The sequence below is a fragment of the Marmota monax genome, unplaced genomic scaffold (assembly GCF_021218885.2).
Source record: "Marmota monax isolate L192 unplaced genomic scaffold, Marmota_monax_Labrador192_F-V1.1 WCK01_AAM20220418_F8-fsc00327, whole genome shotgun sequence".
In the NCBI taxonomy this organism is placed as follows: domain Eukaryota; kingdom Metazoa; phylum Chordata; class Mammalia; order Rodentia; family Sciuridae; genus Marmota; species Marmota monax.
This window is the reverse complement of record NW_026692808.1, coordinates 469,221-496,587: the sequence shown is the minus strand read 5'-3', so window position 1 is coordinate 496,587 and position 27,367 is coordinate 469,221. Positions and strand designations below refer to the sequence as shown.

The 27,367-nt window shown below is 45.8% G+C and overlaps 2 pseudogenes; both read left to right on the top strand.

The window, feature by feature from the left end:
- LOC124095267 (small ribosomal subunit protein eS21-like) overlaps positions 1–24,310 on the top strand; it is a 28,260-nt pseudogene extending 3,950 nt beyond the window's left edge.
- Positions 467–26,678, top strand: LOC124095266 (phosphatidylinositol transfer protein alpha isoform-like; annotated as a pseudogene).
- The last annotated feature ends 689 nt before the right edge of the window (positions 26,679–27,367 follow it).

The following is a 27,367-nucleotide window of genomic DNA, read 5'->3' as shown; positions in this document are numbered from 1 at the left end:
CTTATCCAGAGGTCACAAAAAATGGTAGGTCAGCAGAATGACAAAATCACCCAAAGGGACCAAAGATAGCCAGTAGGACCTTGGCTTCCAGATATATTCCAGCTCTCTACACGGTCTCCACGCTCCAGTGGGCACAATTCAACCTGGCTCCTCCCTTCTGTGCTAGTGCTCTTGGTGGAGGCAGCAGGCACGGTTCAATGTCCAGAACAAGATGGTTGAGTTCATGAACCTGTACATGCTGTGGAAATGCACCACCAGCAACAGCATGATTGGTGCCAAGGACCACTTGTCCATCCAGATGGACGTGGAGGAAGTGGACACGGTCACTGGCAGGTTTAATGGCCAACATAAAACCTACACTGTCTTGGGGGCCATTCACAGGATGGTCAAGTCAGATGACTCCATCCTCCAATGGGCCAAGGTGACAGCATTGTCTCAAAGAATTTTTGACTGGAGAGAATTGTGGATGTGGAATGCTTGTCATAAATTAATAGTGAAAAGCCAAAAAAAGGATCTGGGTAGTTGTAGCATCAAGTGGGGCAGCTGTATTCTGTGGCCAAGGCCAGCAAAAATGAAACTGGTGGTGGTGAAGGTGTGGAGGCCCTAGTGAGTGGGCGCTATGAGAAGGAAGGTGAGAAAGGCCACAAGATCTACCACCTAAAGAGCAGGGTACCCACATTTGTTCGAATGCTGGCCCCTGAATATACATGAACAAACATGGAATGCCTACCCATATTGCAGAACTGCTATTACAAATGAGTACATGAAAGAGGACTTTCTGATTAAAATTGAAACCTGGCACAAACCAGATCTTGGCACCCAGGAGAATGTGCATAAACTGTAGCCCGAGACATGGAAACACGTGGAGGCCATATATGTAGACATTGAAGAGCAAAGTCAAATACTTAGCAAGGATTACAGGGCAGAGGAAGACCCTGCAGCATTCAAGTCTGTCAAAACAGGCCGAGGACCCTTGGGCCCAAAGTGGAAGCAAGAACTTGTAAATCAGAAAGACTGCCCATATATGTGCGCACACACACTGGTCACTGTCACGTTCAAGTGGTTGGGCCTGCGGAACAAAGAGAAGCATTGTTCACAAACTTCCACAGGAAGCTGTTCTGTTGGCTCATAAGTGGGTGAACCTGACCATGGACGACATTCGAAGGATGGAAGAAGAGATGAAGAGACAGCTAGATGAGATGAGACAAAAGACCCAGGGAAAGGAATGACATCAGGTGACTAAAGCCACCCCTCCCCCTTCTGCACTTTTCGCAATACAGTGGTCAACAGGAAGGCCCAGCAGCTCCACCCTCCTGAGTGACAGGCCATCTTCGGACGCAGCCTTTCTGTGCCCATTCTTCAGGCAACTTTCAATTCCTTACTGTAGTGAAATTCTAGATGCCCTTTAATACTGTGAACAAATAGCCCACCTGGTATTACCGAGCCTGTGTGTGTGGGAGCCTGCTCCTCTGACATATGTGGTGTGTAGGCTGCTGGATTTACACCTCTCCCTCTTCTCCATTGTGTTCTGCCCCATTTTTCCATTGTGTGCCCCCACCTTTATTTCCAAGTGACATTTTTAGTCTTCAAGTTAGCTGCCTTTTGTGATGTGGTGATTTAAGTTCATTTGTTTTCAACCTTGGGATAAACTGAGGTATTTTGCTTACTGGGCAGATCCTTGACATTTGGAATGCTCACCTGGGGAGAGAAGATGAGTTAGAAATACAGTATCCTCCCCTGTTTCCCCACCTAGTTCCACAGGAGAGCCATGTGGCTTCATGACTCTTACCTCTGTTCCTGTCACCCATTGTTACAATGACTAAGCACGAAGGAGGTACCCAAGGCCCAGACTCTGTTCAAAGAACATCTAACCCATATGAATAGTCCCTGCCTGGTCATTGCACCTCTGACCACTGTTCTTACAAACAAGTGTGACTTCTTGGTCTTTCCAAAAAAAAAAGAAAGAAAGAAAAAAGAAAAGTTAAAAAAAACCCATTAAAGATTAAAAGTCACCCTGGAGCTCTGAAGTGGAACACAGGCTCAGTAGGACCCCAGCTCACAGGGGGCAGCACCTTGCATCTGACAACCTTGCACCTGCGGTGGGTACACCTGAGCCTGGAGGGAAGGTGTGTCCCATGGCATGAAGTAGTCAGAGTACCTATGGGCTATGGAGCCCGAGGAGCCAGGTGCCAAGGGAGGACCCTGGGGGCAGAGCACTATCCTCAGAAGGTCCCAGCACGGGCTCCCTGTTCTGCAATAGTTTTGTTGCTTCCTCATAATGAGCTAGAGACCCTGAAGAACCGCGGCCCCCTGAGCACAGACTGTGTGCCCTAGACCTAGCCAGGGCTGTGCTGCCCCCGGGAGCACATCAGATAGGCTTTCCCCAGGAGAAACAGCTCAACGCCCACAGAGCCGCTCCCCAGAGGGCCACGTGCCCATGGAGTGGGACCCATGCTTGCAGTTCAGTCTCTCTGAAGACGATCCTGGCCACCCTTCTGTGAAGGCTCACAACTTCTCTTCAGTTCTGACGTCCCCAGCATATCCTCCAGAATTTTTTTGTAAAGCCCTAACAGAAAGTTTGATTTGGGGCTAGTTTCTCCACAATGGTTTTTAAAATTAGTATTATTTTTAGTTGCCTAGTTACAATGTTGTACTTTTATGAGGGACATGATTTTTAACAACTGTTGGTAGGAGGCCACCTAATGCAGAACCCTGTCATGGGATAGAGAGGTGGAGCAGTGGACTTGCTACCCTCCCACACCTACAGCTCTCAGTGTAGCAGGGACACCCTGAGTCATTTTTCACTTTCACCAGTGTGTACTGGAGTTTTCGACAGGCTGTGGCTGTGTGGTTAGACGACAGATCTAATGCAGAAGCAGATAGAGGGTCCAGATACTTCCTAGAGCTGAGATCCTGTGCAGCTGGGACGCTGGTCTCCAGGGTGTGGCTTCTACATCTCTTCAGTTCTGAGCACGTGGACGCTCATTGACCCTGGTGCTCCTGAGCTCCACTATGAAGGGAAGGGTGCAGGCAACCCCGTGGAGGGGTTCCCCCAACCCAGGTTTGGGCTGTGTCACTTCTTCCTCTGCCCAGAGGTTTGTTTCCTTTCCCTCAGACACTCCAGAGCACTGGGCCAAGGTAAGACTGCTGGGGAGTGGGGGTAGCAGGGAGGGGATGGTCAGGGATCCAGGCTATATTCCTCAGGGTCCCCAGAGAAATAAAAGCACAGCGCTGTGGGTCCCTGTGTCCCCTCCCACACACCTCCAATAGCTGAACTCCCTCCCACCAGGCCCTCCTTCCCAAGGGCTCCCCCCCAGCAGAGCCTCCAACACATGGCCTGTGGGGACAGTGAGCACCCAAGCCCTATCTTTGGCTTAGCTTTCAAGCAACAGAGGGGCTCTCTCCACAGCCCTGGAGCAGCATGGTGGGTCTCTGACAGCCCAAGCCACCAGCAAGAGTGTGCAAGAAGGGCCATGCTCCTCCTTCTGGAAGTAAAGATGTCCAGGAAAGGCAGTCATACCTGCTGATCCCTGGAATCCAGATGGCAGGCCCGACTCCATTTGTGACCAGATGACTTTTCTTACATGCACTCAAAGTAACACTGCATAGAGACCCATTCCATCCTCTGTCCTCACCGACCCGTTCTCCCAACGCCGTGTCTTAAACCTGTGGGCTGGGGAAGCCACTGCCATGGACTGGGTGGCTTGCCATGAATAGGCCGTCAGGTCCTGTGTGTGGTGCTAGGGTCAGTCCCAGAGCCTCCACAGGTAGAGAGTTCCAGGTGGCTCACAGACACCGATTTATTTCTCACCGTTCTGAAGATAAGAAATCAAAGGTCAAGTAGATACAGATTTGGTGTCAGGGGAGGCTCTAAGTACTGGTTCACAACATGGCCATCTTCCCATTGTGTCCTAACCCAGAGAAGAAGACAAGGGAGCTCCCCAGAGTCTCTCTTATAAGGACACTAATCAGCCTCATGACCCAGTCACTTCCCAAAGCCCTCACCTCCTAATGCCTCCACCTGGGAGTCAGCACTTGACATGTGACTTGGAGTCTCATTTATGCTTACTGTGGTGTAAGGGAGTTCTCAATTCAGTGCTTGGAGTCAGACCCAGGACCTCATGCTCTACCTTTGGGCCACACAGATGCTGTAATTGTCCCTTTCTCCCTCCCTCCCTTCCCTCCCTTCCCTCTCTTCCTTTCTTTCTTCCCTCTCTCTCTACCTTTCTTTCTTGAGATTGAACCCAGGGGTGTGCCAACCCTGAGCTGCACCCCCAGTGTGTGTGCAAGAGTGTGTGTGTGTGAGAGAGAGAGAGTGTGTGTGAGAGAGGGTGTGCACGGGGAGCCTGGGTGTGAGAGACACACACAGGGACAAGGTGGAGATGAGCAGCAGTGTCAGTGACAGCCCGCTCCAGAGGGAGGAGAGCCAGGTGGGCGAGGGAGGCATTGCCCAGCAGCTCCAGCCCACTGCCTTTTTTCTTTGGTTTTGGTTGGAGAATCTCAATAATGAAGAACAGAAGCAATGACAAAGCAGAGTCATCACATTGCCGTGTGCTTTAAACCTTCACATGGAATAATAGTCATTTCCTTAGATTCAACATCCAGGACAGTGACACATTTATTACTGAGCAGACACCAAGGGCAGTGCCAACAATGCACCATGTAAAGCCATATCTCCTCACTGTGCCCCTCCAACAGTCAGAGCTGTGTTGGAGAACTTGAGGACCATGAAGAGGACCAGGAAGAACTTGAGGACCATGGCTAGTAAAGGAAAAAATATTCTGACACTGTGGAAAGGACTTTAACAGGGTCTGTGGCCACAGGGTGCCTAAGCAGGGGAGAGGAGTATGACAAGAACAGTGGAGGTTCATAGCCAAGGAGCAGGCAGGGCAGTGGACAGAAGGTCACTCAGAGGAGGCTGGGTGGGCTCAGAGTTAGGAAGAGCGAAGCCTGTGGGAGGGCCTGGGTTCCATCCCCAGCACCTGATGATGAAGAAGATGACAGGGTAGAGATGCCAAGAGGAGGCTGGGTGGGCTCAGTGAACAAGAGCAACAGACAGCTATGCTGCAGGATTCTTGGCTGCCCAGTTGTTGCTGAAGTCCCCGTTTTTTTCATATGGGTTTCTCCCAGCACCTGGGTTGCCAATGTCGCAGCAGGTGATTTGCCTGGGCCTCTTGCCTCTGAGTCTGAGAGCTGCTGAGCGGCTCCTCCATTCTGTTTTTCATTTGTTGGATGGCCAGGTCCTGCTCCAGTGCTGAATGTTTTGGCAGACTCTACTGTTCTTTTTTGGGGGGACCCAGGGCATTTAACCACTGTGCCACATCCCCCCCTTTTTATATTTTATTTACAGCCTTAGGCCTCACCAAGTGGGGAGGCTGACTTTGACAATGTGATCCTCCTTCCTCAGCTTTCCACGTGCTGGGGTCCCAGGTGTGGCCACCGTGCCCTGCTCAAGCGTCTGTTTGCTTCCCTGACTTGGCTCTTCCTTTCTGGAGGGTGCTCTTTGCATTTGCAAACCACCCTTTCATCTCCTCTTCTTCAAGTTGTCCTTCTTGTACAGCCCTTTAGCCCTTCTTCAGACTTTTGTTTGTGATCCACAATATTTTCTAAAAGCTCTTTGATTTCCTGAAGAATCGGTTGTTTCTGATTATGTGCATTTTCCAAGGTGCCATAATAAATGGCTTCAAGTGTCTAAAATCAACCAAAACATGCTCTCTTAAAGTTCTGAGGTCAAATATGAGTCACCGTCTGAAGTCCACATCTTAGCAGAGTGGCTCTTCCCTCTGTGTCCTTTTCTCGTGGGGTCACTCTGAATCTTTGTTCTAACTCATTGTCCACTTACTGGGAGTCTTGTGATCATGCTAGGCCTACTTGGTGAGCCCTGGTAATCTTCCCACCTTAAGGTCAACTTGTTAGCAAACTTAATTCCATCTGCATATTGGATTCCCCTTTGCCAGGTAACATAACATACTCACGGTTTACAGCCATTCAGATGTGGACGTTTGGGGGGCCATTATGGGGCTACCTGTATTATTATGTCTTTCATTACCATAAGAAGCACTTGAGGCAGGCTAATTATAAAGAAAAGAGGTTTTTTGAGTTCATACTTTTGGAGGCAGCAAGTCCAAACAGCATGTCTTGGTACTTGCAAGGGACCCCTTGGCTTGGTCACCTTGTGGAGGTTGGCATGGGAGGTACAGTGTGTGGGAAGGAAAAATCACATCTTTTTTTTTTTTTCTGTAGTTTTTTTTTTTTTATTGGTTGTTCAAAACATTAGAAAAATCACATCTTGAGAGCAGGAAGCTCGAGAGTGATTCTGGGATCAGGTCCACTCTTTGCTTTTATAAACTTTTATTGGCACATTATAATCATACATTATAGTGGGACTCATGAGAAAGAAACCATAGTGGGGTTCATACAGTGGGATCGACTCCTTCCTGGGTGCTTCCCTCTCCTCCCTCCCGCCCCATCTGCTGCTCTGCTCTGCTGATCTCCCCTGTACTAGCACCACTGGCTCCACTGGCTCCTCACACTCACACACAAGCAGGCTCATGGCAGCTCATGCACACGCGGTTCCTCTACATTTCCCAGGCCGCCCGCCTCCCTCCCCTGCTCAGTTGGTCTCCCTTCTATTTTCAGGCAATCCCCCTTTTAAAAATTCCCTTTCCCCCTTTTTCTAACTTCTGCCTATGAGAGAACCTCGGACCCTGGACTTCCTGAGTCTGGCTTATTTCACAGAGCATCATGGTCTCCAGGTCCATCCATTTCCCAGCAAATGTCATGATTCCAGTCCTCTGTAGGGCCACTGGGCACATGCACCACGGCCACCACAGCATCTGTGTCCGTTGATCTGCTTAGAGCACCTAGGTGGTTCCATAGCTGGGCTGTTATGAATTGCACTGCTATAAACATGGATGGGGCTGCATCACTCTAGGAGGCTTTGGACAAATAGTAGGAGTAGGGCAGCTGGGGCATGTGGTAGTCCTCACACCTAGGCTTTGGAGGAATCTCCGCACTGCTTTTCAGAGCACTTGCCCTGATCTGCAGTCCCACCAGCAGTGGAGGAGTGCACATTCTCCCGCATTCTCTGTCACTCTTTACTATTGCATCCTTGACAGCTGCCATTCCGACTGGGGTGACATGGGATCTCAGTGCAGTTTTGATCTGCATCTCCCCGATTGTCAGAGCAGGGGACGGGGGCGGGGGGAGCCTTATTTCTGTTAATTGCTGCAGGAGCTCAGGGGTCCCAGGAGAGCTGTCTTATCCCTAGGCTAAACTTCTTTCTTCTTTTCTTCTCTCTCTCTCTCTCTCTCTCTCTCTCTCTCTCTCTCTCTCTCTCTCCATCTCCTTCCTTCCTTCTTTCCTTTCTTTCTTTTCTTCTTTTCATGCCAGAGATTGAACCCAGGAGTGCTTAAGCACCAAGCCACATCCTCAGCCCTTTTTAGTTTATTTTGAGGTAGGCTCTCTCTAAGTTGCTAAGGGCCTCACTAAGTTGCTGAGGCTGGCTTTGAACATGTGGTCCTTCTGTCTAAGCCTCCCAAATCACTGGGATTATAGGCATGTACCACTGTGCCCATCCCAGGCTAAACTTTAAATTAACTGTCTCAATTTTTTAATATGTATGCCCTTGAAATAAAGTCAAAATACACCAGGCAGAGACATACAGAACTGCCCAGGACAATGAAGAATCCACAGTTACACTGGGAGGCTTCAGCACAACTGTGTCAGTACTGAGACCTCACAGCAGAGAAGCAGACAGGAAGTCTTCACAGGCCTTCAGCCAACACGAAGCACACAGCCTTGTCAGGTCAGAGCAAGACCCCCCCAGGACAGGCCACATTCTAAGCCATAAACCACACCCCAACAAATGTGCAACACCAGTGAAATCCCAAGTGTGCTCAAAGAATATGGGAGATAAAGCAGAACCCAGACCAGAAGCAGCTAGAAAGTGTCCAGGCAATGGAAGGGGAAACTGGGCTCTAAACAGACATGGGTGGAAGAGGGAACTCAAGGGAAAAGTCTACCATTTCTAGGGAAATGAAATGTAAAAGGGCATCTTATGAAATCTGCAGAAAACAGCACAGGTGGTTCTTCAAGGGTGTGTAAGTCATCCTAAGCACATTTCAGAAAAGAAGAGGTAAAAGCAATTATTGAACCTTCCACTTCAGGAAACCAGAGAAATAAGAGCAAGGTAAACCTAAATTAAACACAGGAAAGTAATTAATAGAGAAAGTGCTGATGAAATTGCAATCATGAAACTCGCAGCAGTCTGCAAAATCAAGTTCTTCATGAACATCAGCATCACTGATAAATTGATATGAGGCTAAGAAAACAGAGGACAGGGGTTGGGATTGTAGCTCAGAGGTAGAGCACTTGCCTAGCACATGTGAGGCACTGGGTTCTATCCTCAACACCATATTAAATAAATACATCAATTTGTTATTTGGAATAAATAAATATAATAAAGGTATAAATAATACAATAATATTGAAGAAAAAAGAAAACAGAACAGAGAAACTACTAATTACAATTAAAAGTGCAATTGCTATGAATCCACGTGCGATTCAAGACTATCAGGAACATCAGTTTGACACAAATTAGATAAATTAGAGGAGCTGGACCAATTCTTTGAGAGAGACAATCTCCTACAACTTACACACAAGGAGAAGTGTGCAAAACAGATGAGCCCATGCCTGTGGAAAAAATAGAATCAGCAATTAATTACTATACAAAAAAAGGAAAGACAGGGGCTGGGGCCGGGGCCCAGTGGCAGCGCTCTTGCCTCGCCTGTGTGAGACCCTGGGTTTGATCCTCAGCACCACATAAAAATAAATAAACAAAATAAAGATATTGTGTCTATGTATAACTAAAAAAAAATATTTTAAAAAAGGAAAGACAAGGCTCCAACATCTCATACAGGCTCCCATAAAATACTTAGGAGTTGCCACCAATTTTCAGAAGAGTAAACACCTCCCTATTCATTCTGAGGCATAGGTTACCATATTATCAAAATTAAATAGAAAAATAAGAAAACTATGAATTACTCTTATGATCATGATCATAAATGCAAAATTCCTGCACAAACATTACATAATTGAGTCAAAAAATAAATAAAAAGAATTGTACACCATGACCAAGAGGGAATTATTACAGCTATGTAAGACTGATTCAAAATGTAAAAACCATTTAAATTTATCCATCACAACAAAAACCCAAATAATAAATGAAATGCTTACATCAATAGTTAAAGAAAGAGTCAAGAATAAAAAAAAAAAAGGCTGGGGGGAGCTGGGGCTGGGGCTCAGTGGTGCAGCACTTGCCTGCATGTGTGAGACACTGGGTTCCATTCTCAGCACCACATATAAATAATAAAATAAATGTCTACCAACAATTAAAAAGATATTTTTAAAAAAGAATGATAAAAAAAGCACTCGAGCTTAGAAAAACCCAAATGTCTTTATGGAGATGCAGCATTGTCCTCTACTGTATGTGGAATGCACCAGAGAATCATGAAAATCAACAAGATGACATCGGGGTTGTAGAACATAAGGCTAATAAATAGCACTATTGTTATACTGATGACAGCAGCAAGCTGGGCCCGGAGGCCATGCCTGTGATTACTGCCACTCAGGGGGCTGAGGCAGGAGGATCACAACTTTGAGGCCAGCCTGGGCAATTTAGCAAGACTCTGTCTCAAAATAAAAACATAAAAAGGACTGGGGATGTAGCTTGATGGTAGAGCATCAGTGAATTCCAAAGAAGTACAAAAAACAAAAAAACAAAATACCACACACCACTTATATAGCACCAAGAAAATTAAAAAAGAAATACTCATATATAAACCTGACAAGAATTTGTACGACAAAAACTGCAAACTTCTAATGAGAGTGTCAAAGATAAGGTGAATATATGGAGATGTTTTCTGTTCATACATAGGAAGCCTCAGTATTATCAATTGTTACAAATTTCAATTGTGGATTCAATAAAATCCCAAATCTTTTAAGTTATGTTTTCAGTAATGAAAGACCCAGAAGAACCAACACAGTCATGAACACTAAATTCGCAGGACCTTAAAAAACCTGGGGTTAAGAACTACTAAAAAGCTACAATCCTTGGACAGAATGGTTTTTGCACAATATAAATACAGTCGACTGATCTTCAACAAAGGAAAATTGATGGAAAGACTCTTGGAAAACATTGCCAAAGCACCTGGACATTAACATGCAAAGAAAGGAATTACACTGACTTTACAAAAGTCACAAAGTCAGCTGCCAGTGGAGCATCAGTCAAAAAGTAGGCTCTAGCACAACACCCACCTAGAACATAGAAGAACCTGGTTAACTTCCCAGAACCAAAAAAAAAAAAAAATGCCTATACATTCTAAAGCCAAATACAAAATTTAGAACTTCAAAAAAATAACACAGAAGTACTTACAAATCTGAGTTCAGCATGATGGCTTCATATGCAACATCAAAAACATGATCTGTGAGTGAAACACTGGTAAATGGAACTTTATTGAAATGAAGTTTCTGTTTTTCAAAAAATACGCTTAAGAGGATGAGAAGACAAGCTGGAGAACTGGACAAAATGTTTTCAAAGCACATAATGACACTGGACTGATATTCGAAATACATGAAAAACACTCAATAAGAAAGCAAGCAAGAAGATCTGGAAAGATACTCATCCAATAAATACAGACAGTAAATACGTGTGTGAGAAGATGTTCACCAGCACATCATTAGGAAATTGCAAATTAAACAATGAGGTACCACCATGTACCCACTGGAGGGGCCACATGCCAAACACTGACAGCACCGAAAGATGGTGAAAGCGTGAATCAGAAGAACTCTGTTCTTGCTAATGCAAGAAAAGCTCCTTTGGAAGACAGTCTGTCATGCTCGTACAAAGTACGCACCACACACTCTACTATTAAGTCATCACACTCCCAGGTGTCTACCCAAAAGAGATGAAAATTATGTGCACAGAAAACCTCACAGCAGTGACTACAGCAGCCATATCTAGAAGTACCCAAAGCTAGAAGGAAGACGGGAGGAGGATGAACAGGGGGAGCCACAGGATCCCAGGGCAGTGAAACTCTTCTGTATGACATTATGCAGAATACGTGACACACACAATCACACTACACAGAGGAGGACCCTAAGGTAAAGTGTGGACTTCAGCTGATGATAACATGTTGCTTCGTCCACTCTTTTCATCAAATGTAGGATACTGGTTCAGTAACTAACAAACATACTACACCAATGCAAGATGTTGAAAACTGAGGACACTAGAAGCTGGAGAGAAGGGGTGTTGGATACTATGTGTAATGGTTCATTTGAATTATCACCTTGATTGAATTAAGAGATGCTGATGATTAAGAGGCTTCTGGGTGTGTCCACCAGGCTGTGTCTAGGAATGATTGGCATGTGGGATAGGGAACTGAAGTGGAGACCTTCCCTAAGCATGGGCAGCACCGTCCAATAGGATGGTAGGTTGGATAGAATAAAAGTTGGAAGAGTAAGAAGGTAGCAGCAGATGCAAGCTGGATTCTTCTCAAATATTCCTGATTGCTGCTCTGCTCACTTGAGGATATTAGACTCTCCCTTCTTCATGCTTCCAAAGTGGACTCTGCCAGTGATTCTCCAGAAGCCTTGGGTTTCAGACTAGGTAGCACCATGATCCCTCTTGCTCTGAGGCTTCAGCCTCTTGGACTGTGCAGTTACTGGTTCTCCAGCTCTTCAGCCTGCAGATGGCCGTTATGGACTATCCAATTTCTGGTGGAGTAAGCCAATCTAGTAAATCCCCTTTTTGGAATCATACTTCCTGTTGATTCTGTTCCTCTAGAGAACCCTGACTAATACACAATATAAGACTAGAAAAGAAAAAAAAGGAAAAAATCACTCTGAAAATGAAGCCTTGAATAAACGCTGTGCCATGGAGTTTTCGCAGACATATACAATATCACACACTGAGTACCTTTTCCAGAATAATACAAGACTAAAGTAAAAAGGAAGAGTCATAGATACAAATTTCAAAACTATGGAGGAAAGCAAGGAAACTAATTTTCAATACTGTTTCCATTTAGAGAGAAATAGGATGATTTATCTTTAAAAGTCATTCCAACTGCTGGTGTGGTAGTGTGAACCTGTAATTTCACAATGAGGGAGATCGAGACAGGAAGATGGCAAGTTTGAGGCCAGTCTTGGAAACTTAGCAAGACCCTCAGAAATTTAGTGAAACTTGGTCTTAATCAAAAATAAAAATGGGGGGACTGGGGCTGTCTCTCAGTAGCAGAGCACTTGCCTACCATGCATGAGGCAACTTCAATCCTTAGAACCACATAAAATTAAACAAAATAAAGGTATTCTGTCCATCTACAACTACAAAAAGGTTATAAATAAATAAAAAGGGTTGGGGATGTGCTCAGTGGTCAAGTGCCTCCGGGTTTAATCCCCAGTCAAACACCCACCCACCTCCAAAATCCTTTCGCAAAGTTGAAAGGAATTTCTGGAGGATAACATGAGCAAGTTTCAGATGAGCAAGTCCCTGGCTTCAATCCTTCACAATAAATAAGTAAATCAATAAAAAACAGTCTATAAAACTAATTTTATTGGGTTGGGTAGTAGCTCCGTAGTACTGCACTTGCAAGCATGCATGAGGCCCTGCATTCAATCCCCAGCAGTTCACACATACACAAAAATAATTAAACTAAATACATCTAATGGGTGATAAAAATGATTATAATAGAAAAGGTACACAGTGAGAGGTATAAAATACAATGAAATCAATGGAAAGACAAAACACTTTCTTACAAATGAGACTGAACATCCCATGATCTACACTCTCTGAAAACACACCAAGCATTTTAGTAAATTCTGTAAAATTCAGGGCCAGTTTTGCTGTGCATGTTGGTGAACTTAAGAAAAACTACTTCTAAAAGTGGAAATAGTAGGCCATATCTAAGACTAGCCAAAATATCATAGAGAACACAGCGAGTGTAGACAAAGTATTTATATAACTCCCAAGTTTCTTAAGCTAAAAGGCTGGATCTCAACAGGGGCCCTAGGAGGAGGCATTTGGGAGGAAACAGGAATTAGATGAGATTGTGGGAGTGCTCATGAAGGGGACCAGCACTCTTATTTAGAAACAGGTGTCATTTACTATTTTAAATCATTTACTGATTAAATGATCACAGGTATTGCCCAGATTGTCCTTAAACTTCATCATGAAGCTAGGGGTGGTGGCACATACCTGTAACCCCAGTGGCTCAGGGGTCTGAGTCCTAAACATCTTAGCAAGACCTTTTATATATATAAATTTATTTTTTGGTTTTTTAAGTTGGACATAATATCTTTATTTATTTATTTTTATGTGGTGCTGAGGATCGAATCCAGGGCCTCACATGTGCTAGGCAAGTGCTCTACCCCTGAGCCACAACCCTAGCCCCTAGCAAGACCCTTTCTCAAAACAAAATATTTAAAAGGGGCTGGGGATGTGGCTCAGTGGTTAAGCACCTCTGAGTTCCATTCCTGATACCAAAACACCACACAGTTAACATGAACCTGCCAAGTCCAGACAACAACAGTGAGCTCTCATCCCCTGTCACATTCTCCACCTTGTAAACTGATGTTTCCGTGGATCCTCATTGATAAATTTATCCACCACTTTTCTTGTAAACATGGATTCATGTTCCACAGCAATAATGCAAGATGGAGTTTTTCTGTTTCTTAAGTGGATTCTGGAGTCTAGGACCTGAATTTCAATTTGAAAGCACTGAAAAGACAAGACCGAATCTCAGAAACTTTCTGACATACTCAGGGGTAGCAAAAGGTGAATTAGGATTTTGTTTGTTTGTTTTATGTTTTTTGGTACCAGGATTGAACCCAGAGGCACTTTACCCTGAGCCACATCTCCAATACTTTTTATATTTTATTTTGAGACAGAGTCTCACCAAGTTGCATAAGGCCTCATAAGTTGCTAAGGTCGTTCTCAAATTTGCAATCCTCCTGCCTCAGCCTCCAGACAGCAAGGATTACAGGTGTGCACCACTGCACCTGTCTATAAATTAGGATTTTTGAAAAATGGAAATATAACTAGATTTTTAATCCACTTTTCCTTGCCTCTTTAATAATTTCATCATATTTGACTCTGAATAAATAAACCTGAGCCTCAAATAAGTGAGCAGATCATTTCAGTGATAAACAGAAAGGGCTGGTGCTGAGGGAGCACCGACATGTCAGACTCAAGGGGCAGGTAAGGTCCCTACCAGCTGGACATCTCCCACCTGGTCCTTCTCACTGAAACACTCCATGATCACCCTCCCAGGAGACCTGGACCATGACTCCAGTCTACGAGGCTTTCAGGTTTGCACAGCACTGCACTGGGGTGGGTGGTCCTTATGCTCTGGGAGAGTTTTCCTCCTTCACAACTGTGAGAGACTGCAAGGGCAGGAATCACTGCTGACCTGGCCCCTCAGCACCAGCATCCACAGGCTCACTGTCCACCTGTCTCCAAGGGATGGGAACAGGGCTTGGGGGAGACGATGTCCCAAGGAGGTAGCTCTCTAGATGAGGCCTGTTCCAGAAGATTCCTCAGCCCCAGGGCCTCCAGTTGCTCCCCTGAGAGGCTGCAACCTACACCTTGGGCTGTCCTCTAGGAGAAGCTGATCCAGGGCCTGAAATTCCCTGCACCATGCAGGGCACAAGGCATGTGTGGGCACTTGTGGCAGCCCCAGGAAAGGATAATGACTGGGGACAAGGGTCCCTAGGAGGTGTCCAAAGGAAACCTCTGCCCAAGAAATTCTGATACAGTGTCTGTATTTGGAATCTGTGTAAATGGTCAGAGACTTCCCCTTAGCTAGGGTTGGTGCTTGGTTAGAGCTCTGAGTTCTGCCTGTGGGTTGGGGTGTTAGGAGGTGAGGGGCTAGCCTCCATCAGCTCTATGGCCATGGTGACAGTGCAGCCTGCTATTCAGAGGCCTTCATAGGAAAAGGAGCTCCCATCCCGAACCAGGTGTAGGAGGGTCCTTCCAGAATATGGGAGGGATGGGGAGTAATTGTTCTTTAGTCTCTATGCAGGAATGGAGAGGCTGATGAGAATCCATGTCCCTGGGAGGAGGAGGCAGAGTAGAGGGATTGAGGGGTGGACACATTTTGAAGGTCACAGTGGGGTCCACATCCTTTCCCTCAGTCCATGAGACCTGGAGGGAAAGGATATGGAAGTGGCAGTGTCTAAAGACCCGCATAGGAGAGTGATTCAGTTCAGTGGTGGGGAGAGGACTGTCAGAGGTGACCCAGATGTCAGTTTCCTTGACTCCTGGATTAGGATGGCTGAGGAGACCAGTACCTGAAGGCAAGGTGCCCATCCCCATACTGCTAGGCAAGGCATCTTGAGAGAAATGCCACTGCTACAAAGGATGGTCCCAACTGGTGGCCTCGTGCCTTCAGGGCAGATCCTTGGTTTTCTGTTACTTATAGAAAAAGGTGTGGGATGGTTCAGGCAAGTGAAGGGCTGGGGCCCGCAGGAGGGCTCTGGAGGGCCTGAAAGGGGGTGTTGACGGATGTGATGAGGGGCTCTTTGTGGGGGCCTTTGTGGTATGGTAAAGGGGTCGGGCCAGCAGAGCATGGTTGGGCATCCAAGCCCTAAGGAATCCTGTTAATCTCAGAAATGAGAGTACTTCAGCCTTGGTAGTGGGAGCAGAAGGGGAGAAATGAGGTTTTCTGCTCCCTCGTAATGGCCTTGTGGGATGGGGTCAGTTGGAAGCCCATGACGGTGGGAAGTGAGAGCTGGACCTTAGAGAGTGGGTCCTAAGTGTGATGTGGACGGGATCTTGGCGTGTGGCTACAGAGGGGTTGTGTATGTCCCATACCCGAGGATTGATCAAGGATGGGGGTAAGGGTGTTAATGAGGGAGTAGTTGTAGGTGATAGGAGGAGGAGGAGTGGGAGTGGCGACAAGTCCAGGAAAGAGCCCTGCATAGGAAGATAAAGGAAATGGATGAACCTAATTTACTTAAAAGGCCTCAACCTAGTAAGGGAGTAGGGCATTAGGGGATGATGAGGAAAGAGTGGGACAAAGGGATCTCGTGAATGGAGCATGTGAGAAGTGGGTCTTTAATGGTTGGTACGGTTTGCCTTCTACCCTGACAATGGAGGTCGTGGAGGTAGAGGTGGGTCCCCCAAATTGGACAAGTACCAAAAATGAAGCCCTGGTGTCCAGAAGAAAAAAAGATGGGCCTATCTGCTACCACAATGATTACCCTGGGTTCCCGTGTTTTGCTGGTGGTCATCGGGTGTCAGGACCCCAGGCCTCATCAGTCATCTGTAACTAGGCCCGGAAGGTCTGCCTGCAGTGTGGTGGAATCATATGACCTCCTGACTCTCTGGGCAAGAGGGAAATTGACAGCCCAGTGATCCTCCTTGTGGCTTTTGGGACAAGGACAGGAGGTTTGTGAGGATTAGGGCAGGCACTGGCCCAATGGCCCAATTGACCACATTCATAGCATGAACCAGTAGGTTTTCCAGTGGTCGATTGTTGAAATGCTTTGACTATGATTTGGTACTTGACCTTGCGGGCCCTTCATCTCCACCATTGTACACCTTGAAGGCTACTTCAAGTCCCTGGGCCTGCGGGGTGAGGGGACTTGCTCTAGCTTCTCAAGTTCAGCTTTAAGGTCAGGGAAACTTTGGGAGAAGAAGTGGGTCACAAGTAGGTCTGGCTGTCAGGTGACTCAGGGTCTCAATTGGTGTAATGGAGCAGGTGGGTCACAAGTAGGTCTGGTGTCAGGTGACTCAGGATCTCGATTGGTGTATTGGGGCAGGGCCTGAGTCAGGCGGTTTAGAAAGGAAGAGGGGTTGGGCTGGGCTGTATCTCCGTGGCAGAGTGCTTGCCTCACACGTGTGAGGCACTGGGTTAGATCTTCAGCACACATAAAAGTACACAAATAAAATAAAAGCATGCTATCCATCTACAACTGCAAATTTTTTTTAAAGGAAAATGAGTTTTCATTTTTATCCGGAATGACCTCTTGGAGTTTATCATAATTGACGGCTTTATGAGCTGTCCTTTTTAGACCTGCCAGTAAGCAGGTGGTGAACTGGTCTCTTCTTGTTCAGCCCCCAGAGGAATTATAGACCCAGGTGGGGTCTTGGTCAGGGACTGCTTCAGTGCCGATGGGGTGGGCAGGGTAGTTTGGTGGACTTCATTGGCGTAATTGTGGGCTTGTTCTCAGACCCATCTCTGCTCCTCTGGGAGGAGGGTGTAGGATAAGATCATGTGCCTGTCATGAAAGGTAAGGTCATAGGCTTGTGTTGTGTTTGTAGTTCTTTGGTACATGTGGCAGAGGTGAAGGTAAAGGACCCCAGGCACTGTTCAATTTGAGAGAGATCACTGAGAAGGGCACAGAACTCTAACAACCCCCTAGACCCAGCGACCTCACAGAGAGGGAGTAAAGGGGCAGGTTCCTGGGCAGCTGTGTGAGGTTGAGTGATGGGGACTGGGGGTGGGTGGGATGGTAATGTAGAGGGAACAGGTGGTTTTGGTGAGGCTTGCTAAGGTGGGGTCTCATCATTGGGGTTGAATGAGGGTTCGGGGTCCTTTGTGTAGGAGTAGGGTCTTTCGAGAAATCTGGAGCCTTGGTGGTAAGTAAAAGCTGAGCGGGGAGCAAGAAGAGCAAAGGGAAGGCTTAGAGTAAAGAGAAGAGAAAGCCTGCCACTAGGGGCTCTCCTCCACTTACCCAAGTGTCACAACAGTGTAAAGACTCTGTAAAATGTTGGGATCAAAGGTGCCATTAGGTGGCCATTTAGATCCACTTAGATCATGAAAGGGCTGTGACTGGGTGGAAAGTTGAACAGCTGATAAGCCCTTAGATTTGGAGCCAAACAAATCAGAACTAAGTGGGTGAGAAGGCAGCTGAGAGGTAATATGGAATTTTGGATTGAGGGTCCCCATGGTGAGTTTTTAGTCTGGAGTGGCTAGGGCTAGGCATGCCCAGCTCTAGACCAAACCAGAATAAAGAGGGGACAGCAGTGAAGGGGGACCATCATCACACGATTCACTGCCCCATGCTAAAGCCTTTCTGGGACTGAGAGAAGGGTGTCATCGCCCACCACTTCACTAGTCCCAGGCAAAAAGCTTCAAGAGTGCCTGGACCTAGGGCTTTTGTGGCTCTCCCGGGGAGCAACCTACAGAGAACCAAGACCCTAGCTGGAACTCGACTCCCAGAGCAGACTCACCAGGATTCAGGGAAGGTAAAGGCAGGGTCACTCACCCAAATACCCCTGGTGTGTGGATGTAGGCGGGCACTCCATGGATGGAAGGGGGTGTGTGGTGATTGTCCTGGGCCCTGAAGCAGCTCAGATCCCCAGAGGAGAGAGCAAGATTAACAGGAGGGCCTGGATCCCAGGCACAGCCCCATTGAATGGCAACTGGTGCAGGACTGATCACACAAGCACATCAGAGGCAAAGGCAAAGGCTGACAGGCCGTCTTCCACAGAGAGGACAGAGCAGCTTCCTCTCAAGAGTTCCTTTAATAGGCAAGGTCATGGTGGTGGGCGGGAGGAGTTCCTTTAGTGGCAGGGTTAGTCTTTGTGGTTGGTACAGTAAGCATCACCTGAATTTGTGGAAAGCAAATTACTATTTCTCAAGAACAGAAATGGGAAAGTTTCTATTTCTCAAGAACAGAAATGGCAGTTATTTCTTAATAGGAACATTAGTTATAAATGAGGTTGGGTGAAAGTAAGATGGCTGTAGCTATGCCAATAATCACTCAGAGAGGCTGAGGCAGGAGAGACCCAAGGTTCAGGTCAGCATCTGCTAACAGTGAGACCCTGTCTTAAAAATAATCATAAAAAGGGTTGGTGACCTAGCTCAGAGGTATAACCCCACTGGTTTTAATCCCCAGTACCTCAGAGAAAGAGAAAGATTAGAGATATAGATATCTTGAGATATAGAGATATAGACATACAGATATATGGTATATGGTATCAGCTGGGGTGACCTCAGGCAACTTAGCAAGTCTCAACATTGTTGAAACAAGTTTAAGATATCAGATATATCACACATATGATATCTATAAATGAAAACAATTTGACAATTATTTTAATAATTCTCATCACCCCCTGGCCTCTGCTCTTTATACTGATCTATGAAAGGAAGCAATTGGTGTTGGTGCCTTGGCTCAGTGTCCCATCCCCAGCAGAAGGCGGGTGGGGGGAAGGAGACAATCCTCTAGGACAGCAAGGTGCAGTGGAAATAAATTGGGTGCCTGTGCTTCATATTGATGTTCCACATTCTACTATTAGGGAGTCCTAGGCAGTGGCCTGACTCTGGCGATCCCACAGGTCAGGTCAGCTGTTTACCCCAAAACCAAACAGAAAAGGTCATGATGAAAAGCAGGAAAGGAACTTTGACCAGTACAGCTGCTCCAGGAAGACAAGGGAACCCTGTCCTTAGCCCTGTCTTCAGGGGCTGACAAGGACTTTGAGGTTTTATAGAAAGAGTGATCATAGGCAGGTATGTATGGGAAGCACTCTAGGTAGGGTTTGCTGTTATCTGTGGCTTCAGGCATCCGTGGATCCATGGATCCCATAACATGTCTGTGAGCTCATGCTCATTTGTCTCCTTGACACCCATCACTCCATTGCACAGTCTGACCTCACTTGGTCCCTCAGGAGAGTCCCGCTCTCATGTGTTCTTCCCATGTCAGTCGTTCAGAGACACCTACATTAAAAAAAAAAAAAAAACCCACAAACCCACCTGCTCCTGCCTGGAAAGCAACATACCCCCAGATGCTAACCCAGTGTTCTCAGCTTCCTGGGTTTCAACCGATAGTCAAACCAGAAAGAAACAAAAACCCTGCTCAGCTCTGCCCATAGAGCCTGCATATAAACCCCAAACATTTATCACTCGGGGCCAATATGGCCTGTGGTGCCGTCCATTATCCCCCTCTTGGAAAGTAAAAGAAAAATAAATAAATAAATTGCTTTTAATGTAGATTTTGTGAAGTCTTTCACATCCTACAACTGGCCCAAATTCATTTTACCTAACAGTATCACCATGGACAAGGTGGGCTAATGTATAAAGAGCCATATTCTCACACATGTGAAAAAGTAGCTGCACTACATCAATGTTCATAGCAGCACAATTCACAGTAGCTAGACTGTGGAACCAACCCAGATGCCCTTCAATAAATGAATGGATAAAAAAATGTGTCATTTATACACAATGGAATATTACTCAGCACTAAAAAATAACAAAACCATGTCATTTGCAGGGAAATGGATGGCATTAGAGCAGATTATGCTAAGTGAAGCTAGCCAATCCCTAAAAAACAAATGCAGACTGTCTTCTTTGATATAAGGGGGGGCGACTTAAAACAGAGCAGGGAGGAAGAGCATGAGAAGAAGATTACCATTAAATAGGGTCGAGAGGTGCGTGGGAATGGGAGTGAGAAGGGGAATTGCACGGAAGATGGTAGGAGACCCTCATTGTTATGCAAAATTACATATAAGATGGTGTGAGGGGGAAGAAAAAAGAGAGAAACGAGTCACTGCAGATGGAAAGTGACAAGAAGTGAATGCACAATAGCACCAACAGCCCGTGCATGTGGCAGATCCAAAGTGAAAGCAAAAATAAACAAAATGTGGAAAAACCTCCATGCACCAGCAATGTCTTATATTAAGCTGCAGAGTTAAGCATCAGAGGGCACATTTTCAGGAGAGAAAATGGCAACTAGTTACAATAGAGGTGTGATTTTTTTTGTGGGAGGGGGATACCAGGGATTGAACCCAGGAGCACTCAACCACTGAGCCACATCCCCAGCCCTTTTTTATATTTTATTTAGAGAGTGGGTCTCACTGAGTTGCTTAGCACCTCACTATTACTGAGGCTGGCTTTGAACTTGCTATTCTCCTGCCTCAGCTTCTTGAGCAGCTGGGATTATAGGCATGTGCCACTGTGCCCGGCAGCATATTTCTTTAAGTGACCCAATGTAAAACCCAAGTGATGATCTGGAAGATGGTACACCACCCCCATAGTACTCAGCCAATGAGGAGCATGGGGGAGGGTTAGGGGACCTTGTGTACAAGAGGGTAAAATGCTGATCATAACTGCTCTGGGTGTGCCTGCTCCCCCAGACGTTCCATCTTGCAAGCCTGTCAGTAAAAGCTACGCTTTCTCTGTACCTTTGTCTCTCAGTATGTTAGGGGACAGGTAGATGACAATTGTGGGAACACAAGGTTTAGAGAATAGTTTTATAAAATGGGCCCACTGTGCTGACCCCAACATGCTTTCTTTGCCAAAAAGCAATTTATCTGCAAACCTTGCCTGGCCTTAAGTGGACAGGATATGTAACATTCCTCAGCAAACTACCTGTTAGCTTCAGGAGAAATGCAGGCAAAAACAACCTAAGAGGAACCCAGATTACTTTGGAGGGAGAGACTTTTGTGACTCTTTTCACAAAAGACCAGATTTTGGAAGATAAGGATAATTCTTTGGTTAAGAATCCAGTTATGACTACTTAGCATGGGCCAAGGTGACATAGAGTTGCCATGACAGTGGAGACTTGAAAGTCTGATGACACCCTGCAGTCAGTCAAAAGTCAAGAGGTGAACCTGGGCAGGACTCTCTGGAAACTTTTCCGGAACCCCAGTAAAGTTGGAATGCAGGAGAGGCAACTGTCCCTCTCTTTTCTCAGAGGACTCTCTACCTTGAAAGTATCCCCTTCCTCCTTTTCTATCCCTTCAACTAGCTCATGTCTATTACTGGGTGACATGTCTGAACTCTTTCTTGCATGGGCTCTCTCTTGTCCAACGAGGAGGTCCACGGAACAGGGTAGAGGAGAATGTGGCTGTAGAGTAGTGATTCAAGACCCCTGGAGACCAAGCAGGAAGCAGGTCTGATTTTAATGCATATTTGCCATGTACATAGACTCGAGCTACTATAGCTCAGCAGATTATAGGCAGCCACCAACACAATTCTTTGCCAACTGTCCTTGCGGCAACCAATCAAGGAGGGGGGGGCAGGGAGCAAGCACTGTCCTACGTGTATAGTCCTACGCCCAGGGCTATGCTTACCGGGTGAGTGGCCTGCTGCTCCTGTGCCTAGCATGAAGGGAGCGGGCTGCCACTCAGGTGCCCTTAACGTATGCCACTATGCAGTACTCTGTGGACTTGTCCCCCACTTTCTGACTTGATTGCAAGAATCCGGGTTTGAAGGGGTTCTTAAGACTGCCTGAGTTTCTTGGAAGTTCCTATGTCTATAACAAGTCCATTCTTTGGGTTTGGACAAGTGAGCATATTTCTCACACATGGTAACTCATCACTAGGACAGTACATAAAAAACTGAAAAAAAAATCATTGAAGAAATTCTATGTTAGCAAATAATGAAAAAACAAAAACAAATAGAGCAGTAGCCTGGTATGTTGGTACAAACCATGGCAGGAGGATCAAAAATTCTAGGCCAGGCTCAGAAACTTTATCTCACCCTCTCTCAATATAAAACTTTAAAAGGAGCAGTGGATGTCGTTCAGTGTTAAGAGCTCAATTCCCAGTAAAATACAAACACACACAGTGGAGAGCAATAGGAAAACAAAAAGACATGGGGAAATAGAAGGATGTAAAAGGGCAGACCTAAACTTCACTACATCAACAGTGACATTAAATGTGAATGAATGAACGACCCTGTCCCAAGTAGAGGTCATCAGACAGTGAAAACGAGGCCCACTTCTGTGCTATCATCTACAGGGGTCACTGTTGGGAGCAAATGTATAAGGAGACTGAGAACAAAAGGGTGTGAACCATCCACCATGCAGACAGGCAGAGGAGTGAGCTGTACTATAGCACCTCTCCTAACATCAGGCAAGATAGTTCAAAACTAAAAATGTACTGATAGATAACAGCTGTGAGGCTTAGAAAGGTGAGGTTAAGGAGTTACCAAAAACTCCATCCTCGTCCCCAATGTCAATCCAGTAATGAGGACATGAAAGGTCATGATTGGGGCAAGTTGTTTTTCCTTTTGTTGTGGAAACCCTCAAGAACACGGAACTATCTAACTGCAATCTTCTCTTTCTGTAACTGGGGTAACTGGGCTCATTTTGATTGGCTAAGCCTCTGGCCACCTGGCTGCAATCTCCTGCTTCTGTAACTTGCCTTGCTTGCATTGGCTAACCCCCCTAACGTCCCTTTGTGGGTTTTTGGCTTAAATATGACGCCAAACTGAAGGGGGCATGCCACTCTGACTAACTCGCTTTTAGAGAGTAGAGTGTCTGCCGATGGCCAGCAATAAAGGTTTAATTAGAATGGCAATGTGTGGTCTGAGAGTTATTTGAGGGTCTCGGTATCAGTATAACAATCCTTTACCATTGAGCTACCTCCTCAGCTACCTCCCCCTTTTTTTGACATGGGTTATTAGAAATAGCGGGGTACCACAAGGAATTAAACATGTGCTTAGAAGTATCTGGACAAGGCAAAATTTACTTCTGCTGAAGGGTGTGCTTCCAAAGAAAATCCAGCCAGCAATTGTGCCTGGGTGGGCAGTCCATCTGCTTTTATTCCTAACACAGTGCTCCTCCTTGCCCTGATAAGAACTTGGGATCACAATCTACATGACTGGTTAATTTTAAAATTGGGGTGGCAAAAGGGAAGGGCTATAGTTAAAATGGCTACAAGTGGATCTTACATCCCAATTAAGGCAAAATACTACATTTTGAAAATGCACCACCAAACTTTCTAATCCTCACAGGGTCTTGACAAATTTCTAAAGCTTGACTGTAATTTTCAATGCTTCTGCATCAGCCTCCCAAATTGTTGAGAATACAGGAATGCACAACTGTGCCTAGCTAAAAATGAGTTTGTATGATATTACCTGTAGTACTTTTCATTTATGATACTGTTGTGATAGTAGGAGCAAATATGACTCCATTTTGTTTTATGACTTCATCCTGTAAAACAACCATGCCAAGTAGAAGAGTCATGACTGGGGCAAGATGTTCTTTTCCTTTTGCTATAGAAACCTCTAAGAACACGGAACTACCTAACGGGGTATTGTTTCTGTAACTAGGGTAATGGGGCTCTGTTTCTGTAACTGGGGTGACTGGGCTAACTGTGATTGGTTAGGCTTCCCTCCGCTTGACTGCACTGTCCCGCTTCTGTAACCTGGCTTGCTTGCATTGGTTAGACCCCCTGAACATCCCTTTTGCAGTTTTCAGGCTTATAAGGAGTGCCCTTGCAATTGTTCGGGGCTGATCAGGGGAACAGCTTTATGTTCTGGTCAGCCGCCACCGGTGTGCTTCAATAAAGGCTTGATTTGATTATACGTGAGTGGTCTGGAAGTCAGTTTACGAAACCCTGGGACGAAGCTTTAACTATAACACTGTATCTGCACAAACTACCTTGGTTTTATTTTTCTAGTCAACAAAGTCCTTTAATGACTTCTTGAAATGTCCCTCAAAACTATTAAATGATTCTTGTGCTATATCTGATGTCCAAAGTCTAGTTTGTTTCAATTAAATGTAAAACCTTATTCACTAGAAAAATAATTATTTCTTTTGGCAGTAAATGTAGATCTAAAATGTCATTGTACCTTTTTTCCCCTTCAGGATTTATATAATTTTAAATGTCTTTATATTTTCTGCATTAAGTTACTAAAGGGCTAAGGAAAGTATTAAAGATTGTCCCTGTTCATGTGCCTGTGGCGACCTTGATGGAACCATCTACTAAAGGCTGCCTTCTCAGTGGGTTGGGCTCACTGGCTGACTTTAGAGCACTGAGTCATTCACCTATCTCAAGGTTGTCACTTCCTAGCTTCAGGGGTCTGGCCAGTCTTGGGGGGATCAGTATGTCCCTCGGGCTGTTGTTAGAACAGAGATGCCTTTGCTGTAACTGGTATTAAGGAGCCCCACTGGGAATCAGACTTTGGAGTTTTACCCACTGCAAAGGTTAATTTGAACTGTCAACTTAATTAGATTAAGAGATGCCAGGGATTAAGAGCATTATTGGTATGTCAAGAGGGTGTGTCTAGGAACGATTGCATGTGGGATAGCCAACTGAAATGGGTAGCATCGTACAGTGGGCTGGAGGCTTGGATGGAATAAAAGTTGGAAGAACAAGGACGCAGCCGCAGATGCAAGCTCAACTCTTGAACAGGTTCTTGATTGCTGCTGTCTGAGGATATTGGACTCTCGCTCTTCCAAAGCAGATTTTGTCAGTGGTTCTTCAGAAGCCTTTGGTCTCAGACCAGGGCAGCACCTCGTCCCTCTTGTGCTGGGGCTTCAGCCTCTTGGACTGCACACCTACTGGTTCTTCCACCTGCAGATGACCATCGTGGACTATCCAGCTTCTGGTCGAGAAAGCCAACCTAATAAGTCCCCCTTTTATAATTATACTTCCTGTTGAATCTGTCCCTCTAGAGAACCCTAACAAACCCATAGAGAGGATGCTCTGCCCAGGACTGCCTAATGTGGACCTAAAAGCTACTCCCCAGCTATATGACTGATTTTTTTTTTTTTTGTACCAGGGATTGAACCCAGGGGCACTTAACCACTGAGCCACATCCCCCAATCTTTTATGGAGATGGGATTTCACTAAGTTGCTTAGGAACTAAGTCGTTGAGGCTGGCTTTGAACTAATGATCCTCCTGCCTCAGTCTCCTGAGTTTCAAGGATTATAGGTGTGCACCTCCAAGCACAGCTCCTTGAAAGATTTTTAAGGTTTTCTAGATGTCTCTTCTTTCAATAACTAGGCTTAAAAAGTAAGTATAGGACTTAAATAACTGGTTCAAAGCAAAGTTCTTCAACCCCCAGGCTGCAAAGACCCCCAGTGTATTGTTTTCCAGTTCCAAAGACAGAAGTTGGAGGGCTGGACCCGAGGGTTTGGACTGTTAATGAGACAGGGATTTAGGGTGTATAGAGAGATATTGAGTCTTGAAGGAAACACCCATGAGCCACTGAGACAAAGAAAGCACAGTGGGAAACGTCGAAGGACATGCACTGGCCCATACCCTTGTAAAACAAGGAAATGCACTGGCATGGACTTGTACAGCTCCACCTGCCTCTGCCTCTTGTCCAGCCCCAAGCACCAGCCCCCTATACATATGAACACCTGTACCAATAGGTTGGTGTCTCTCCCTCTGCAGAGCCTGCCCTCTCCCTCGGGGGGAAGGTTCCTTGCTTTACCCAAAGACATCTCTCCTTTGAGACTGAGGCTGTTCTTCCTTGAAGAGCACTTGCTTTCTTAAAGACACCTCCATTTACACCTTGGACTGGTGTGTGCTTAAATTCTTTTCCATCCTGGGGTCCTGAGTCACCCGCCCCATCTCTCTGGGAGCTCCTCAAACATTTTCTGAAGACATCTCTTCTCCCAACATAACTCTGGCTCGCTTTATGAATAAAGTCCTTGCTGCTCTGCCACCATGACTTACTCAGGAAAACAGGATTACCTTTCCTCCCCATTCTAGACACACCCACCACAGGGGAACAAGTAATTCAGACTTGGGGAGGCACCAGATGTTCTCAGAAAGGACTCTCATATTAACAAGTGAATTGCAACTCTAGACAGAACACCTGGAATTTAGCTTCTGAATCACCTCTTTAATAGGCCCCTGCTCCCCTTCTGATGGGCAGAATCACAGCCTCTGTGCTGCTCCTTTGCTATTAGAGCAATAAAATTTTTTTCGTTTTCTCAAAGCCGTGTCCCAGTTATTGGATTGGCACGGGGACAAGGATTGCGCTTTTGGTAACACCACCACATTGATTTAGGTACTTCTGGGGCGGCAGGCCAGGACAAAACAGAGGGCTACACAGCATCCACAGGAAGGGGAACCCCCAGGATGGGCTGCATGTCCATGGACAGGTGGGTTTCTGCAGATGTTGAGAATATTCCTTCATTTTACAACCAAGTTGCTCTGTGATGACGATCCCCTAAAGCCTGAAGATAAGGCTAAGTGGCCGGCTCCCGCCACTTTCTTCTCACATTCCTTGGAGTCATCACACCTTCCTGGCAATGATAGAGTTTGCCCCCCAAATGTAAACTGTACGTCAGAACACACCTATTTTGTACAAATGAACATAACTGGCATGGAAATTTCTGGGGGAAAGTTGTTGAGGAAATAAAGAATATCTTTTGGTTAAGAGTAATACAGAAAATGGTTTTCACCTTTCTGCTTTGCTTAATATTTTAGCTCTAGAGGAACTTGGAGTAACTTTTTTTTGTACCAGAGATTGAACTCCAGGAAATTCAACCACTGAGCCACATTCCCAGTAGTCCTATTTTGTATTTTATTTAGAGACAGGGTCTCACTGAGATGCTTAGGGCCTCACTTTTGCTGAAGCTGGCTTTGAACTTGGGATCCTCCTGCCTCAGCCTCTCAAGCTGC